The following is a 19,742-nucleotide window of genomic DNA, read 5'->3' on the forward strand; positions in this document are numbered from 1 at the left end:
GTACCTAACTTATTATAAAAAGTCGTTGATTAACCTGTTGTTATAGAGCTCATGGAATCGTATTTATCAAATCTGAGTTTTATGTATACAATTGTATAATCAAACGCATCAATATATCTGTATTAAATCTTGGATGAATTATATGTAGAAAACAACATTTCTCTAAAATTTCGTCTCCTGAAGATACGAAGAAATTATGACGCAATGAATTGGTGAATACACCTATCCCCTTCCAAATCAATGAAATGGCAGAGCTTTTTGGCAGCTTAGAAACTAATCAAATATATTCCTGATATACGAATCGTCACCTAATTGTAGTTTAATGTATTTTTAATAATCATAAAACAAGGAAGATGTAATGCATAATAGCGCCTTGGTTTTTTTTTTTTTTTTTGATAAATCAGTTTTATATAGTCACCTTTGCAAGATCCACTCTGATAACAATCTTGGCAGATCCCAGAACAATCCTGAGTGCAGGTATCTCCCCACTTTCCAAAGACGCAATCTAAAACACGTTATACCATTTTTCATTATCTGAAATCTTTGGTCTTTCATCATCATCGCATAGAGAATGAAAGCGTGTGCGATCCATAGCTACTTTTTACACAAATGCAAATTCAAAGTCTACCAAACTTGAACAGAGACTTAAGATCAGTATTGATGATTTCAACAATAAATGTGTGTTAGTTTCAAACCATGTATGCAAGGGATATTTTAAGAAACAACTTACCTCTACAGAAACCAGAGTTCTTATGGCAGACCCCCTCACAGTTGATAGGACAATCTCGGTCGCAGACGTCGCCATACTTCCCTGGTATACACTCTGAATGCAAGAAGAAGTAGTGTCTTTTTTGGAACAAGCCTACTTTGTAGGTCATTAAATACAATTGGCAATGGCTGATTGGGTCCTTGAATAGCCTTTCAAAAGTAGTATACTATCAACTTTACATATCTTCTGAATACCCTTCTGTTCTATTATACAATGAAATATATATGATACCATCATTTCTAAGGTAGCAAAAACTCAAAAACTCAAATGAGTGATTGAGGGATGGGGTCATAAGTGATAGAATAAAATATCTAGTTTTTTTAAAATTTAAATCCTATAACCATATCAAAAAATTACATGTCCCTATGCAATTGCATTTGGAAGCCAACAGTTCATCACATCGATTATATGAATGCAATTAAGATTCCATACATTCTTCATACAACTGTATACAACGACGTTTTCGCCGTTACGTCGTATTTTAATGAAATGAAAGAAATGCATTTTCAAGTAGTATTGTTATATCATACATCATTTTAATCGTGATCATCGTGTCCATAATCCGGAACGCGGAATACGGTATTTGGTTTCATTTTTAAGCACCGTTGTCGGTGTAAACAATATGGCGCAACACGGTAGTGAAATGTCACAGTGCCAGAAGCAGACGATCACAGCAATGCACGAAAGTGGAAACTTGCTGAAATATTGAACATATCCCGTTCAACAATTCAGAAGTTTCTCCAACGTTTTCACGATAGAGGAAGTTTAGAAAACAAGCCCCGAAGTGGTAGGAGCAAAATTACCACCGTCAGAAGTGACACTTGGATTTCGCAGCTGATAAAACAGAACAGACGTCAAAGTTTTCTGGATTTATTGGCATCATTTAATGAGTTAAACCCCACTGAAGTATCTGAGAGAACTTTAAAGAGAAGACTCAGTGATTTGGATTATAAAAGATGCGCTGTTAGGAAGCGTACTACCATTTCAAAGGTGAACCGTGAACGACGTGTAAAATGGTGTCGAGATCATCGGACATGGACAGTTGAACAAAATTGGAAAAATAACATTTTTACGGATGAAACAAAGATTGTCTTAAGTCAGGATAGAAAAGTATATGTCTGGGGAAAACGCGACGAGATATGGAAACCGGAATGCCTTGGTCAGTATAGTGCTCATTCGCCACGATGAAATATGTCGGTCATGTTTTGGGGTTGTATCACTTTTCAAGGAGTGGGGGTATTGACTCCAGTGGAGGGTAATATTAATTCTGAGAAATATATAAATGTTTTAGATACACATTTGTGGCCAGTTGTTGCGAAAATGTTTGGAAATTCTTATTGGATATTACAAGAGGACAACTGTCCCGTCCATGTGTCAAGAGAGACCTGCCGTGGAAAACGGAACATAATATTGAAACAATTCCTTGGCCAGCACAGTCCCCACACATCAACATAATAAAAAATCTATGGAGATTACTAAAAATTAAAAATTAAACTAACAAACAGACTGAATGACATTAGGTCAAAGGCAGATCTGGTGAGGGTCGTTTCTGAAATTTGTAATCAGCTGGATCAGACAAGAATAAAGGCATTATATGAATCAATTCCAAGGAGAATACAGGCAGTTATTAAAGCAAAGGGGTGTATTACCAAATATTAACAAGTAAGTAACATTATTTTTGCTATTTTATTGAAAAAAACGTCGAAAATACAAAGCCATCTACTTGACATTGCAAAATGACGTCGCGTAGAAGTGGCTACTCACTTACGGCACTGCACTGTACAGTTGAGTGTAGACTAAAGGTTACATCCCATTGCACTCCGAGTGCACTCCATTTTGACTTGGAGTGCACTCTGTTTGGACTCTAGGTAAACTTGGAGTGCACTCTGAGTCTACCTGGAGTCCTATAAGACACCAAGTCTGCCCTGGGTCTATAATTACATTACACATGTTACTTACATTGTATGATCTGTTTATATTATTATTATTTATCTTTGTTTAGTCTTATAGGAATATTTGTGTTTGGTTTCATGTTATTGATAACGCCTACATGTTAAATTTATATTTATTGATATGTATAAAAAGACAGCTATATAATTTGTGCCCTAATTAGGTTTCAACTATTAGGTTTTGATTGAAATGCAAGTAAAATGTATTACAGTTTATTATGAAATTTGAAATAAAAATGTTATTTTATTATGCATTTCTGAACAGAGATGTTTAACTTTGAAGGTAGTTTAATAATGTCTATATTATGTTAATTATTGGTATGCGAATTTTATAGCATTAATGAATAACATGGTTTTTTTTTTAAATAAGTGTTGTATCAAACGTTAAACAATCTTTCCATGAAAGGAAAATATAAGTACCCGGTGCACGTCTATGTGAACTGCTCATACAATGTTCACACAAGTATATTTACATTCTGTGTTGCATTTGCCTATATATCATTAGTAGACCAAATTGTATTCATGAGACTGTATACTACAATTTACAGTGATTCGGTCAGAGTAGGAATACAGCCCCAGGTGTTGCTGGTCAAAACAATGGCCGCCAGTTACATTCGGCCAGGACAGATTTCGAATGCTAGCATTTATCTAGGTACACCACCACAAAAAAAGCAATGCAAGTTATGAGAGTAAAATTTAATAATAGAAAAAATGAAGTGGACCGACTCGACACAAAATTATTATAAGCTCTATTCCTGATCTATAGGAACTAATAAAATTGTCACTGTCGTCACACAGGGGCTCGTTGTCGAATTGTCAGAAATGCTAGACACGACAACGGGCGACATTCTATTTATCTGTCACCCAAATTGTATTCATATCGACTGTATACTACCATTTGGTAACAGTTCAATGTTTAAATGTAGTTGTGTACTACCAACAATAATTGTCATTATATGTTATAATTGTCATGCATGACTGAATCTTGCCAAATACACATGAGAGCTGTGCCAGGTGAGTTATTTAGTGGCAAGTCTCAGGTACTGTATACTGTGATGAAGCTGGGCAAAGCAGGGTGTGTAATCTAAGGTTGGCTTACTGCAGAAAATTACTATCAGAACCGTAAGATTATTTCCTTACTTGAAGGAAAGGACTTTATTGTAGCTCTCAATCTCAGTGGACCGCCCAAGGGAGATAACTGCGTGCAGACGTTAAGATTACTCCGACACATATATACTGTTTTGTTTGAAAACTAAATGTTTATATTATGTCAATATTTATTAAATTCACACATATGAATTATATATTAGTCTATGGCCATTTGCATGTTAACCTCTAATACTCTATATATACTTCCATTATATCAGAGACATTCAATTGTTTTAGAATTATGAATTTAAACTATTTTTAAAAATTAACAATAACATTAAAACAATTTCTGAACAAATTGATCATTCAAGCTATTTTAACCAGTTTCTTTAATTCATTTAAGCATGTTCAATGCTTATATTTACCATCTGCGATTTTTTATTTGTCGTGCGACTTTTTTTTTGAAATTTTCAAATTCAAATTTCAGTTGGCAGTTCATAAGTTGGTGAACTCGCAACTGAATTGGTAGGGTTATATAGTGGCAGTGCCATACAATGGTAAATATATATATATATAAGAACATGTTGTTTGATAAATCCATACAAAGTTTAAACCAGTTTAAGATGTCCTATGTTTTTGAAATGGTAATGTAATAGGACTTGATATTATTTAAGAATTGAACTGCTTTCAGTTGGAAGTTATGCGCTGATGAATGCCAACTGGACAAAGGCAAATTTAATGAAGCGCGCTAGCGCTTCATGTTGCATTTGGCTTTGTCCAGTTGGCTTTCATCAGCACATAACTTCCAAATGAAAGCAGTTCAATGCTTATATTTACATTTGGCAACGATTTTTAAAGACTATATCCGGAAATTTTGCTTCTACGATGAATGAACAAATTATTATTGTCAAAGACGGAACAGGCTTTTCAACAGCCATCTTTCGTTATCGCCGACGTTACAATTATGACGCCACTATAATAATGACGTACCGATTCTACATTTTGTTAGACCACAAACAACCTGTCAAATATATCTTAGTCTACACTTAGCTGTATCTGCTTATGGCGATCTAATTAAAAATGCTGAATAAGGGAGGTGAAAACAACTTGATCCTCAGCTGCAAAATATTTAAAGGACATTTCAAGCAAAGGGAAGGGGGGGGGGGGGGGGGGGGGGGGGGGGGGGGGGGGAGAAAAAAAGACAAATGCTTTCGGGAAATCAGCAGAACCCGCGCAAAGTGTTCAATCTATAATCTATGAAGCATGGGCTGCTAACACACCTGGGTGTCGTGAAAGTTTCTCAAATGTTTGACAATAATGGTAAAATGTGCGAAAAAAAAACCAGAGAAGAAAGTATTGTTAGACTTACGACTACGTTCAATATCGGTACTCTGACAATCAATTGCATCTTTCAATAGTGTTTGTACGCAGTAGCCCGAAATAAGATGAGGCCATTATTTACATAAACAAAATTACCTTAACCTGTCAGTAATATTGACGTACTTGTATAATTGTTAATACCTGTACATGATCCATTCTTTGAAATACAACCATTGCCACAGTCAGCAGAACAGTCATGATCGCATGTATCGCCCCATTTCCCTTGACGACAATCTAAAACAAACGTGTCACATTTATATATATAGAAAAAAAGACAAATGCTTTCAGAAATCAGCAGAACCCGCGCAAAGTGTTTAATCTATAATCTATGAAGCATGGGCTGCTAACACACCTGGGTGTCGTGAAAGTTTCTCAAATGTTTGACAATAATGGTAAAATGTGCGAAAAAAAAACCAGAGAAGAAAGTATTGTTAGACTTACGACTACGTTCAATATCGGTACTCTGACAATCAATTGCATCTTTCAATAGTGTTTGTACGCAGTAGCCCGAAATAAGATGAGGCCATTATTTACATAAACAAAATTACCTTAACCTGTTAGTAATATTGACGTACTTGTATAATTGTTAATACCTGTACATGATCCATTCTTTGAAATACAACCATTGCCACAGTCAGCAGAACAGTCATGATCGCATGTATCGCCCCATTTCCCTTGACGACAATCTAAAACAAACGTGTCACATTTATGTACAGTAAAACTCGGATAAGTCGAAGTCGACGGGACCAAGCAAAATATTCGACTTATCCGATGGTTCGACTTATCCGTGTTCGTGTGTGTACGGAGACAAAATACCCGGCTATCATCGATTGTATGCAGAACAAGTGCTTGATAGTCGAAAATAAGCAATAAATAATAACAAAGAAATTAATTGATTGTAAATGATAACAATTATTCGCTTATCTAATAAACAATATTGTGCACAGTTACAGATCAAAACAGTTCATGCGTAAAATTATCTTTGACATATAGACACGCGATTTACACACGGGAGTCGAACAATGACAGCATACTATTCTATGAAAACGATACATACATCAAAGAATATAAATGTATATATTGTACTAACATTATTAATTATCTTGAAATCCGTTCATATTGTTCTACAATTTAACAATATGAAAAAATAAACAGTTCAGGAAAATGTGAGCGACCGTACGCGTGCTGATTTTGCACCAAAGGTGAAGGCCGCGGTCAGTGTTTATCGGCTGCATGAAATGCATTGCCACGATCTTTTGAACAGAGTAAAAACATCCCGCATATCATTATACTATTGCATCGTCGTATTCAGAATTTATGCATATATAAATAAATCAATGACAGACAAGTATTTTTTCTGTGCATTTTTCGATGGAAGATATGTAATTTATTGTTAACTTTTTCCTATTTTTCGGCGGCCATGTGTATCAAAACAGTAAACAGAATACATATTGGTTTGTAGACTAGAACGTGCACATTTTATTCTTAGCTATGTATACCTGAACTGTTAACTTTACCTGTGCACCTGTATAAACAATGGTATGATATGCGACCGACAGCCGGAGACTAACAATAGGATTTGGTAACACCGTTACGGTTGATCGGTCACACTCAGTCAATCAGGCGAGGTCAGCAAATTTTACCTGAGACAGCATGACGACTCGATGTTCGACACAAATATGAAAATTTTGGTATGGTTTAGAAGGGAGGGACCACAAAATATATTCGACACAACCGCAGTATTTGATTCAACAGTGTTCGAATCATCCGTCCTTAATTTACTAAGATAGAGAAGAGAAAAAATCGGAACCGAACGAAACGTTCGACTTATCCGATGTATTCGATTCAACCTTGTTCGACACAAGTGAGTTTTATTGTATATTAAATGTAATCAAAGAATTTCTAATCGGATTCGTGATTTTACATACAAAGTGAAATTCAACAGCTGATAAATAATCAGCTAAATTAGAATTTTTATAGCTGGAAAATTAAAAACAAAATATATTGACTTTCTTGGCTATTTAAATGACATAGATAAGACATTTTTATTGACTAATTACTTTGTTTTATATGTTTAACCTTTGAAAGCATTTCAGCTGAACTTTCAATTTATGATGAATGTACTTACAAAAGCAGGAACCACTTGAAGCGTCACAGTTGCCACCGTAACAGTTATCGGAACAGGATTGAGTACAGTCGCCATATCCATATTTCTCTCTCGCACAGCCTCAAAAATGAAAAATGAGGACATTATGAAATTTGCGTGTGTGTGTGTGTGTGTGTGTGTGTGTGTGTCTCTCTCTCTCTCTCTCTCTCTCTCTCTCTCGTTTGTTTTTAATCTTTCTACGTACCGAATACTTGTACTTCACAAAGCTCCAGGTAAGCCAAATTATCGTACCATTCATGTCTCATTGGATTACTTCGGGAGCTATAGATGGTCACATACTGGGTTACATATGGGCATTGATTTGTTATTATCAACTTCACTGCAGAAATATCACTACTTGTATCTTCGTAGCAAAGGACACCTAGTGACCAGTCAGTGGTGTTGGACAAATATAGTTGATAACCAGCTAGTCGAATTCTCATGTCGAAAGTGCTTTCTTCTAAAAAAAAAAAAAAATCAAAAAGTAATTTAATATATGCAAGTGTTGTTCATTTCTAGATAGTCAAAAATGGAGTGAGAATCAAATCTGCAAACTTCATAAATTGTCTGGTGTCCAGCCACTGCTGATGGTAACCAGCAAATCCTCTGTACACAATTTACAGAACACATATAATATGTTTCTTCGTACTCATGTAATGATATATAAAGAAAGTTGGCTTGTAAGTCTAAAATGCAGACGTGAAAACACGGGTTTTAATCTTTTCTGGTCAGGGTTTCCGACTTCCGGTAGCAAACAGTTACCTCTTCCACAAAGTTGTTGTAATATTTCCGAAGCACTAGTTACCATAGGTCACAGAATGGGAGTTCGAAACGTATAATAATGATTCTGTCTCCGGCATTGGGCTTGATATGTTTCATCTAGTGACAATGCAATGCACGTGTAAACGTTATAAGATAGTTTTGTTACTTCAAACTCTAAATCACTGTCATCATCTCTTGTTATAATATTTAGCAGCCTTGCGACACTTCTCTCCATTTTTGTTGCGTTCATGTCGATGTTTAATAGTGAGGGGGATTGGTGTGAGATGCCTTATTGTATTTGTACAAATCCTGACGTCACCATCACGTGCACAACATAGGAACATAAGTTGCAGGATTATGTGATGTTTTTACTTATAAGTTCAGTAGCCACAGTAAAAAAAACCGTTATTGACAGTGCAGCTTTCGCTTAACTTATTACTTTATGTTAGTCCGACAACAGTTTGGTGAAAATATTATATGAAATCATTTTACTTCCTTTTACTGTTGTTCACTTGTTGACTGGTTAAAGGAATGATGCTCATCTTCATATCTATTTACATACAGTATATCATACATGTATTCACAAACGCCAGTCTGAGGCCAAGTATTTATTGTCTTTCAGATACAAATATCTAGGGTTCGAGTACCTCTGATTTGAAATCTCTATAACGTCAATAATTATTATCTATTTTAAAATGAATTATTTTACATCAATATTGCTATTAATTTTGACCCACCTCGGTAGTATATTGTGATGTAACTGACTGTGGCGCGATGTCCTAGATCTACCTGCCACCAGGCTTGGTTTTTGTTAGTCCCTGTATGTGTACAGCAACCAGAGGCGAGTCCTTGGTTTAAACAGCCGTCCACGCCTTTATCTGCAGACCAACTCTTGTGTGTAGAACTCTGCAAAGCCATTCTTCCAACCGCAATGTTCTCTAAAACAGGAAATAAAGATTGATTAGGACAACTGATAATGCAATGCTTTGTTGCATAAACCAAACAGTCAGCGTTTCAAATATTTGTTAAATTGATACATATGATTCATAATTCGCTAATATTTTAAGACAAACAGGTATTCCTGTTTATTGTAGCAGACATACAACAGAATTTAAAATGAGGAAATAAAAATTTCCCTTTAATTAGTGTAGATGCTAAACATTTGGCAGATTAGAACTAAACTGATCTAAATGGTATGCAAGTATTATCCTGACTTATTTGATATATCTAATTATCTGGACCTTTGACCCGAAAAATAATCCAAGAAACTACTCCCAATAAAGGAACAGTGCTTGGATTTTTATTGATGAAATATATTAATATATTAATGTATCAATGCATCATCATCATCATCATCATCATCACCACCACCACCACCACAACCATTAGTACATTTCGCACAATCTGTCATCAGTAGCTTCCACATCAATATAATTATCATTATGAAAATAGTATTACCAATGCATTCATAATTAAAAATCCCAATGAAACAATTGATTTCATCATCAACAACATCGTCAACAGCAACACACACACACACACACAAAAAAGGAAAAAAAAAACACTGTCACGCTGATATGTAATTATATGTATATAAATGTATGAATTATCTTAATTTCATGCAAGATTCAGCCCATTCATAATATCAATATTTGTCACAAACAACAAAACCTTCACAAACACACACACACGCACACACTCACATATCATAAATGCATGTACACATATGTACACACATTGGAGAAGGAGAAAAAAAGGCAGGTAGAGTAAAAAGAAGAGAAAGAGAAGAGAAAAAAAGACAGAGGCAAGATTTCACAATATATGTAAATCCAAAGTTAAGTGGAAACGGAGCTAATTCAGCGAACCAAGGGTTGAAATTGCCATTAATAAGTGCAGAAAGTTGCCAACTGGTACCAAAATGATAAATTAGAGCTATATATTTTTAATATTGATACAAATATACCACTATGATTCCATTTTCTCCAACCGTTTTCAAAATCCTTCTTAATACGCTCATTTTTACTGTTGTTTACAAATTTTTGAACCAGGAAATGATCTTTGATAATATTGATGAGTGCTTTAAGGTTTAAGGAGTTGCTGAAGTCTTTCTCGTTTTATAGATATAATGTTTGATGAGAATTAAAATTTCATTATCTACTTAATGACAGTTTTGTTACTATTCCAAAAAGACACGATTCCTTGTTATAAGCAAATGGAATACGTAATAGGTCAAGCAGAGTTTCAAACCTCTGAAGTAACTTTTGCACCTCTTGACACTCCCATAAACAATGAACTATTGTCTAGCAGTAATGTTTATCTGAAAAAGGAAAGAATTTGTAACCAAAATATGATGTATGATTCTAAATTGGAACCACTGTAACTTTTAACTATAAGTAGCAGAAAAAGGTATTTTAAAAATCTTGACCCATCTTTTTTTCTCAAAATCAAATTCATGATTCCAATTTCTGATTCCAGTTGGCAACAATGTTGGAGTATTTCTTAGAAAGTGTTTGAGTGCATTTACTAGTCCATGATACTATAGAAAGTTGGTGTTCAAATGAAAAAGTGCATGAATTCATCAAACGGGTAGAAAGTCAAATCATCAAAGTTTTTAATTAGGTCACTCAATGTAATCACACCTGCTTCAAACAAAGTAGAATAAAAAACAGGTTTATTATTTGTTTTGATATCCTTATTGTACCACACAGCAGTTTTCAAAATTGTCTACTGATTTTCAAGACTTCAGAAGTATTTAGTTGATCCAATGTTTTAAACACATCTCTCCAAAATAAGTTTGACCAAAGAAATTAATGTATTCATTTCCACAATTGTACAGCTTGTATATATCCACTGTTGTGTTTAATTTTAAACTCCTTTTCCCTTATTATTGTGTTACTTTCCTTATCCAACCTAGCTTAAGAGAATCTATCAATGCACAAACATCAATCATCTTTAAACCTCCATCTATGTAATTTTGAATCATTACATCTTTCTTAATCTTAGGACATTTACTATTCCATGAAAATCAAATAATAGTGTATTCAAATGTGTAATATATTATTTTCTGATGAATTTGGTAGAGTAATACACAAATAATGAAACTGTGCAATCAACAATGACAATAACATTCATTTTTCCTTTTGGAGTCAGATTTCGTCTATTCCAACTAGTTAATAGAGCTTTAAGCTTTACAATATTTTTTTTATCAAAGTTCATTTTTGGGATTTCAATTAAATATACACTAAAATCAATCCAATACCATTTTAACAGGGCTTTCCGGTGGCGAGAAACAATACCCTTATAATTATAGCTGTGTTAGCAAACATTGCGTAACTTGCTATGAAGCATGCAGTTTAACCAAACGAGAATCCCATACAAATAAATCCAGTTCTCTCGAAATCGCACTTGGTGTGGGTAATTAAAAAATCAAAACAAGTGGTGATGCGGATTACCGATGGAAATGACATGTTTAAGTTATCACCGTTTCATAAACTCTTGAATATATTTTAATAATATAGATATAGCTAATGCTACAGGTAAACTAAAATAAATTCTTCTGGCTGGGCGTGAAAGTCTGAAGGGACCTACGCGTGAGGACCTGAAAATCTTGGAAGGTGTGCCCAACACATTATGGGACCCATTAAGGAGGGAAGGTTGTAATTGGGAAAGGGACGAATCCACGGTCAGACGGTCAAGGGCAAACAAAAAGTCGGGCTACTCCACTCGATTCCATGGAAGGAAGGTTCTCGCTGTCTCTACAGGAGCACAGAAAGCAACTAGATTATTTTCGAAATCAGCTAGCTCATTCCGTAGTGGGGATCAAGAACTACAGCGAATGAGAGATTCTGGGGATAAAAATGGTACCGTCCTGCAGATGTTAGATAGGGTAGATAAAATGGCGCCTGATGGGATCTATAATAAAACGGGGGCGAGGAACAAGGTGCTGTTGATGATGTCAGCATAATCAAAAACGAGTAGACAGGTAGCACTTGGCATGTTACGGGGGTACATCGAAGTCGGTCGCGATCCCCGGGCCGTGGCAGAATCAGTGCTCGTGAACACGATGACTCAAACCATGAAATAAGCGTCGCCAAATCCAGATCTTCAAGCTGTTGTTCTTTCCGATCTTCCGGTTTCAAATGCTCAGTCCAGTTTGGCTCTAAAGGCTCTATGACCCTTCTTAGAGATAATGTAACCACATAATCAACGTCTTCCTCAAACGTCCCCCACATCTTCCGCGCCCGAGAGCAGTATCTACACCCTCCACAAGGTAAGGCAGCCAAAGAGATATTTCCGCGGCAAAACTCCGGCAGTCTATCGGGGACCATCTGCACTGATATGCTCTTTCCCCGGACGATGCTGGATAATCATCGCGTAGGCAGACAATTCCTAAATTCACCTAGGGCTATTGGCCCTCAAAATGCTGGAAACTAAGAAGCCAAGTCAAAGTCAAAGTGCTATGATTTGTCGTAGTCTGTGAAGCTGAGAAAGATTCACCCTTTCTTGTTTGTTGGCACAGGGCCACTCCTTTATTGTTTTGAGGTAGCTTGGAATAGGGGATACTCCCTGTAAGCTGACAACCTTTCCCAAGAGGTTGGGATGTCCAACTGATCTTCATACTGACCAGAGGAAAATATGGAAGGAACTGTTGTGGCTGGAATCTGCGAGCTGCTGCAGATTTCTAAAACACGTACGTCGCCATACCATCCAGCTTCAAATGGGCAAGTGAAGCGGTACAATCGAACCATTTTGCAAATCATACGCTGTTTCCATAAAGGCAAACAAAGTATTTGGGACCTTCATTTGCAGCAACTGGTGGGAGCTATTCGAGCCACACAATACAGGCAGACTTGATTTACCCCAAACCGCGTGATGTTAGGGAGAGAAGTGAGTTAGCTTCTGGATCTTTTCCTGTGTACCGTGTCGCTGAACCAGGTACGCAAGGAACCAGCCAAATATAATAGAAGGAGTTCATCAAATAGCTCGTCTGCGGCACAGGGTCGCAGAAGCGCTGCTATGATGAACATCTGATCCAGAAGCTGTACGACGTTGGTGACGTGGTTCTAAAAGTAGACTCAGCAACCAAGGTTGGACAAAACCCAAAGTTGAAACCGCACTGGAAGGGCCCTGTGAAGTCATCAGTATTATACCGCATCGCGGACAGGAAAAGGGAGACTGTGGTTAATTATGATCGTCTAAAGCCATGCAGGAATTGTGAGTTCCCACTTGACTCAAGAGACATAGAAACCAAATGCTTTACCAGGTTGGTGGGTTGGAGCCCGTAGATACTTCAGTCAGCGACGATGTGCAGACCGCTCATCCCTTTGGGATTGACAGAGAACTCGCATCAGTATTCTTGTCTCACCCGGACCCGAGCCTCGCATGAGGGTCATCTAAGGATGGAGAAGAATTAGCTCGACAGTAGCTGTCACAGGATCATCAGGAGACTGTGAGTCAATCTGGTTGCGGATTTGGAAGCAGGCGGAGAAGAATGCCTAAATACCTGGCCGATTGTGAGCTGGATGCGGAGAATGCGGAATGAGCATATTTCGCAGGTCGGCAGAGAGAATAAAGTTGCTTCCCCGATCATGCCTTTCCTTTGGAATAGAATGGGGGGGATTTTTATGTGGTGAAATGGATTAGTTTTCTTATGGAGTTATCAATGCCTAGGAGACAACTCGGCAAATGAGTGACGCTGGCGAAAAGCTCTATTGTTAGTCAGTCTACAGCTAAGCGCGTCAGTGAACACACAGGTGTTTACAGCTCCCCTCACTGCCGTCTTTGTAGAACATTGTAACCCGCGTTGTGTTATCAATAACGTTCATAACAATAGCACCGGTTGTGTATGTAAATTCCGGTATTGCAGCATAGAGACCTGTCAAATCCTTAAAGGTCTAACAGGTTTGTATCTATAACTTAAGCCATTTGTTGACTTGAATTGAACTTCAAATTAATCAATTATGTATTTGAATCATTAGTAATAGAATGTAATGGATGATATACTTGCGTGAGACCTGAAGTACTTTTGTCGTCCACAGATAAGATTCAACGGCAGTAATTACCTCTATTGCAAAGGTCACACTATCCTAACGTTGATATATGATATGATAATTTACTCCAGTTTGTGACCAGGAAAGTGGTTCACTTATATTCTGATATTTACTAAATTTAATTAATTCGTCAATGAGTGTGCGTTTCCTTAAGCGAGAAAGCAACATTTACATTATTGTACGTAAAAGTCAACGTAAACGCTGATCTATTTTATCTCTTCGTTCAAGTTCAGCAAAGTAGATACATATATTAATGGTGTGATCATTAAAAGTCCTGCTATATGTAGGTAAAGCGATCACATAGTCGATACATCTGAAAAATGAATATCCTACTTTATATATATATGTACACACACACGAGCGAGCACAACATACTTAGATTAATCCTCCCATTCGCTCATACAGTATATACATACACCTCTCTCACTCGAAAATCGTTTTCAACATAGCTCTTACTCTTACATAATCAAACTCTTCGATCTAATTACTAACCTTCTGATCGCAGTAACTGGACACAGAACAGAAACAGAAACAGTCCCCACAAAAGAGCAATCGTCTTGGGAGCCATGATTGTTAGTGGTCCGAGTTTGGTAATACCAGGTAACAAGGAAGTATATTCAGTTGTTTGTTACGGTACCCGTATTGTGGGACCTTTTATGGAATGGAATGGATTATTTTTTTATATCTGTATGTTACTAAAAGGTCAGATTTAGTCACAAATTTGACAGCTATAAAATAAATTGTATATTAGTATATATATAAAATCTAGATTAATTTGAGCACAACGAAAATTAATTTGTATAAAGAGTACATAGATAACATATTAGAACGAAGTTATTTTTACGACATTATACTTACCTGTATGATGGCATGAGGCATCGTTAATATGTTGTTAAGCCCCTGAAAAGTGTTTCGGTGTTGTCTAACACACTAATTTATTATATGAACTTATATGCTTCCTGGCCGACACTTATGTCGCCTACATTTTAATAGATATTTTTTGTTGCATATATGCATCTATGATTTGCAGTTAATATCACTGTTAAGAAAATGATAACTTTTTGAAGCAAAAAAGTTAAATGTGCGTTATTTTGACTAAAAATGGAACCCTGTCACACTCCCATGTGGGATTATATTGAAATGGTCATAGAACAGGCCCCTGGGAATTGTTTAAACATATTTCATGGGTTGTCTCATATAGAACTACAAATATCACCCGGTAATTATTAAATTGGCTCGTGGGCAAAAATCAAAGTAACCTGTAACGGGTCCTTTAAATGATGTATTTTACTGTCATGTTTTACTTTTTTGATTGATAACCGTTATAAAGTATGGTTAAATGGGAGTTATTCCATTACAACTATTACCGTGTAAAGTTATTCTACAAAGATGGGGAATTGAGGAACATAACGTTTGAAATGTTACCGAAGATTATACATATTATTTCATTGAAAGCAAACATTTTGTTGAAATATGGGACCTAGCACTAGAGATATTTCAAGAATTTGGTAATTGCATCAATGTGAGAAAACTGCATTATAATATATATGGGTATAAAAAAATTGTAACCATACAAATGTTATACTGAATTTGATTATTTATACGATGCATAAAATTATCTTTTGAGTGAACAGAAACGTAGAGTAGCTGATGTTATGTCGGTATTTAAATTTGATATTAAAATATGCAGCGAATCTACAAGTACAAGAAGGGAATGTTTATGGTATTCATTCCTAAGTTGTAAAAGACTTTAATAAGGATCGTTCTATGGAAGGAACAATTCAAATATAACTGTTCAAGCACTATGCTGACAAAAAATAGAACGTATTGATATCAGCAAACACAAAACATATCGAATTATGTAAAATAGAAAACGTTATTGTACACGTAAATATGAGTGTAAGTCTGTAACTGGATATGCATATGAGATCTGTCTGTCCTATGTCCTCAGTGTAAACATGTGAGGACGTGTCTGTATGTACACGTCTTTGTGTAAGTTTGACTGAGTTTACGCTGTATATCGGTCTGTAATCATGTTGATCTTTATTTTAGATGTCTTTGTGTACCTGTCTGTCTGTCGGTTTTGTCGTATTGGAATCTTAATGAGTTGTGTATTGGTCTTTATATATATCTGTGACAGGATCTGCGCCGGTCATTGTCTACTATTGTGTCTGTTTGTCGTATGTCTGGGTGTCCTATTTTTGCGTCTGTCTGGGCGTCGGACTGGGGATGTGATAGAATCACTGTTTGTGTACGTTTGTATGTACGTATGTATCCATGGGTAAAAGTTCAAGGAGTAGTAATGTGCAGCCAGCCAGGATCGAACCCGCAACCTTCGGCTTACTGGTCCGCCGCTCTACCGACTGAGCTATTGGGAAATTCCCCCTAGCCCAAAGCTATAAGGCGACTATACAAATATGTACAGTATTTACAATTTAAACACGGCCTGCTACACTACTCCCTTCTTCAAATGTGTTCGATCCCAAACACACCAACCCAGGTTATATCTCCAAGGAAGCCTCTTGCTTTCACTTGGAAAGGTCTGCGGCACCAATGTAAAAGTTCAAGTAGTAGTTGTGTGCAGCCAGCCGGGATCGAACTCGCGACCCTCGGCTTATTGGTCCGCCGCTCTACTGACTGAGCTAAAGGGAAATTCCCCCTAGCCCGAAGCTATAAGGCGATTATACAACTATGTACAGTATTTACAATTAAAACACGGCCTGCTACACTACTCCCTTCTTCAAATGTGTTCGCCCCAAGCACACCAACCCAGGTTATGTCTCCAATGAAGCCTCTTGCTTTCACTTGGAAAGGTCTGCGGCACCAATGTAAAAGTTCAAGGAGTAGTTGTGTGCAGCCAGCCGGGATCGAACCCGCGCCCCTTGGCTTACTGGTCCGCCTAGCTCGAAGCTAGAAAGCGATCATACAACTATGTATAGTATTTACAATTAAAACCCTACCTGCTTCACATGCGTATTTGAATGTTCCTGTACGAGCATGTAAACACGTACGAAACGAATTAGTTACAACATTTTTAATGCAAGTTCGCAATGAAGCGTGTTGTGTATTGTTTGAATTATCAGATAGTTGAGATCATCATTGAATATTGTTTTTGTTTTGTTTGGCTGATAATCATAATCTCTAAGCTCTGAGTGACAAAAAATGCTCCAAGATGAAATAAAAATGGTCATTGTCCACAAAATGATTGCCAAGTGGGGCTTCAGGTTTCTCACGTCATTAGGATACATAACTAATGGTAATGTAGCCACCAAACATTTCAAGATTTAAACACCCATCACAACAACATTTTATGCAGTAATTTGTTTTATTGAAATCTTCGCTTTGTATGGCTGGTTTTTCATACGAAAGGTTTACTTCAAATGTTAAATAATATACATAGATCAATATGAGAATCACGATATGACCTCGTGAAGATTATCATAAACTGTAGATAATCTAACATACACAATTAGAGAATAAAATGATCAACATATCGTTAGTATCTGGATTCGGTATTCAATCTTCTATTATCAACCATTCTAAAACCAAATTTTGCTGAATCTTTTATATGCAAAAGGTCTCACCGTGAGCAGTAGTTAATGATAATAAACAATAGCTTTCAATTATAACAATACAATGTATTTCACTTTGTCATCACGATAACAAAAAAAGTACATTTTCTTTGTAGTTCAATACTTAAGATCAAATATATACACAAAAATCGCTCTTTTATATCATAGTTTCAAATATGAAAAATACAAATACTCTAGAGAGCAAAGTTGCAAAATGTATGTCAATGTGTAACTCAGATAGTATTTCCATTTTTGACCAACGTAGTTTGATGGTTGCATAGATTACACTTGGTCCAACCGTGAAACAACATTTACATACAATACACTAACGTTAAATTAACATTGAAACAACATTTACGTACAATACACTAACTTTAGACTCACATTGAAACAACATTTACATACAATACGTCTACTTTAGACTCACATTGAAACAACATTTACATACAATACACTTACATTAGACTCACATTGAAACAATATTTACATACAATATACTAACGTTAGACTAACTCAGAATCAACATTTACCTACAATACACTAACGTTAAATTAACATTGAAACAACATTTACATACAATACACTAACGTTAGACTAACATTGAAACAACATTTACATACAATACACTAACGTTAGACTAACATTGAAACAACATTTACATGCAATACACTAACGTTAAATTAACATTGAAACAACATTTACATACCATACCCTATCGTTAGACTAACTCAGAAACAACATTTACATACAATACACTAACATTAGACTAACATTGAAACAACATTTACATACAATACACTAACGTTAAATTAACATTGAAACAACATTTATATATAATACACTATCGTTAGACTCACTCAGAAACAACGTTTACATACAATACACTATCGTTAGACTAACTCAGAAACAGCATTTACATACAATACACTCACGTTAAATTAACATTGAAACAACATTTATATATAATACACTATCGTTAGACTAACTCAGAAACAACATTTACATACAATACACTAACGTTAAATTAACACTGAAACAACATTTACATACAATACACTAACTTTAGACTAACATTGAAACAACATTTACATACAATACACTAATGTTAGACTAACATTGAAACAACATTTACATACATTACACTAACGTTAGACTAACATTGAAACAACATTTACATACCATACCCTATCGTAAGGCTAACTCAGAAACAACATTTACATACAATACACTAACATTAGACTAACATTGAAACAACATTTACATACAATACACTAACGTTAAATTAACATTGAAGCAACATTTACATACCATACATTATCGTTAGACTAACTCAGAAACAGTATTTACATACAATACACTAACGTTAAATTAACATTAAAACAACATTTATATATAATACACTATCGTTAGACTCACTCAGAAACAACATTTACATACAATACACTATCGTTAGACTAACATTGAAACAACATTTACATACAATAAACTAACTTTATACTAACATTGAAACAACATTTACATACAATACACTAACGTTAGACTATCTCAGAAACAACATTTGCATACAATGCACGGACGTTAGACTAATATTGAAACAACATTTACATACAATGCACTAACGTTAGACTAACATTGAAACAACATTTACGTACAATACACTTACTTTAGACTCACATTGAAACAACATTTACATACAATAAATCTACTTTAGACTCACATTGAACCAACATTTACATACAATACACTTACTTTAGACTCACATTAAAACAATATTTACATACAATACATTAACATTAGACTAACATTGAAACAACATTTACATACAATACACTAACGTTAAATTAACATTGAAACAACATTTACATACCATACACTATCGTTAGACTAACTCAGAAACAGCATTTACATACAATACACTCACGTTAAATTAACATTGAAGCAACATTTATATATAATACACTATCGTTAGACTCACTCAGAAACAACATTTACATACAATACACTATCGTTAACCCCTTAAAAAAT

The sequence above is a fragment of the Pecten maximus genome, chromosome 4 (assembly GCF_902652985.1).
Source record: "Pecten maximus chromosome 4, xPecMax1.1, whole genome shotgun sequence".
Classification (NCBI taxonomy): domain Eukaryota; kingdom Metazoa; phylum Mollusca; class Bivalvia; order Pectinida; family Pectinidae; genus Pecten; species Pecten maximus.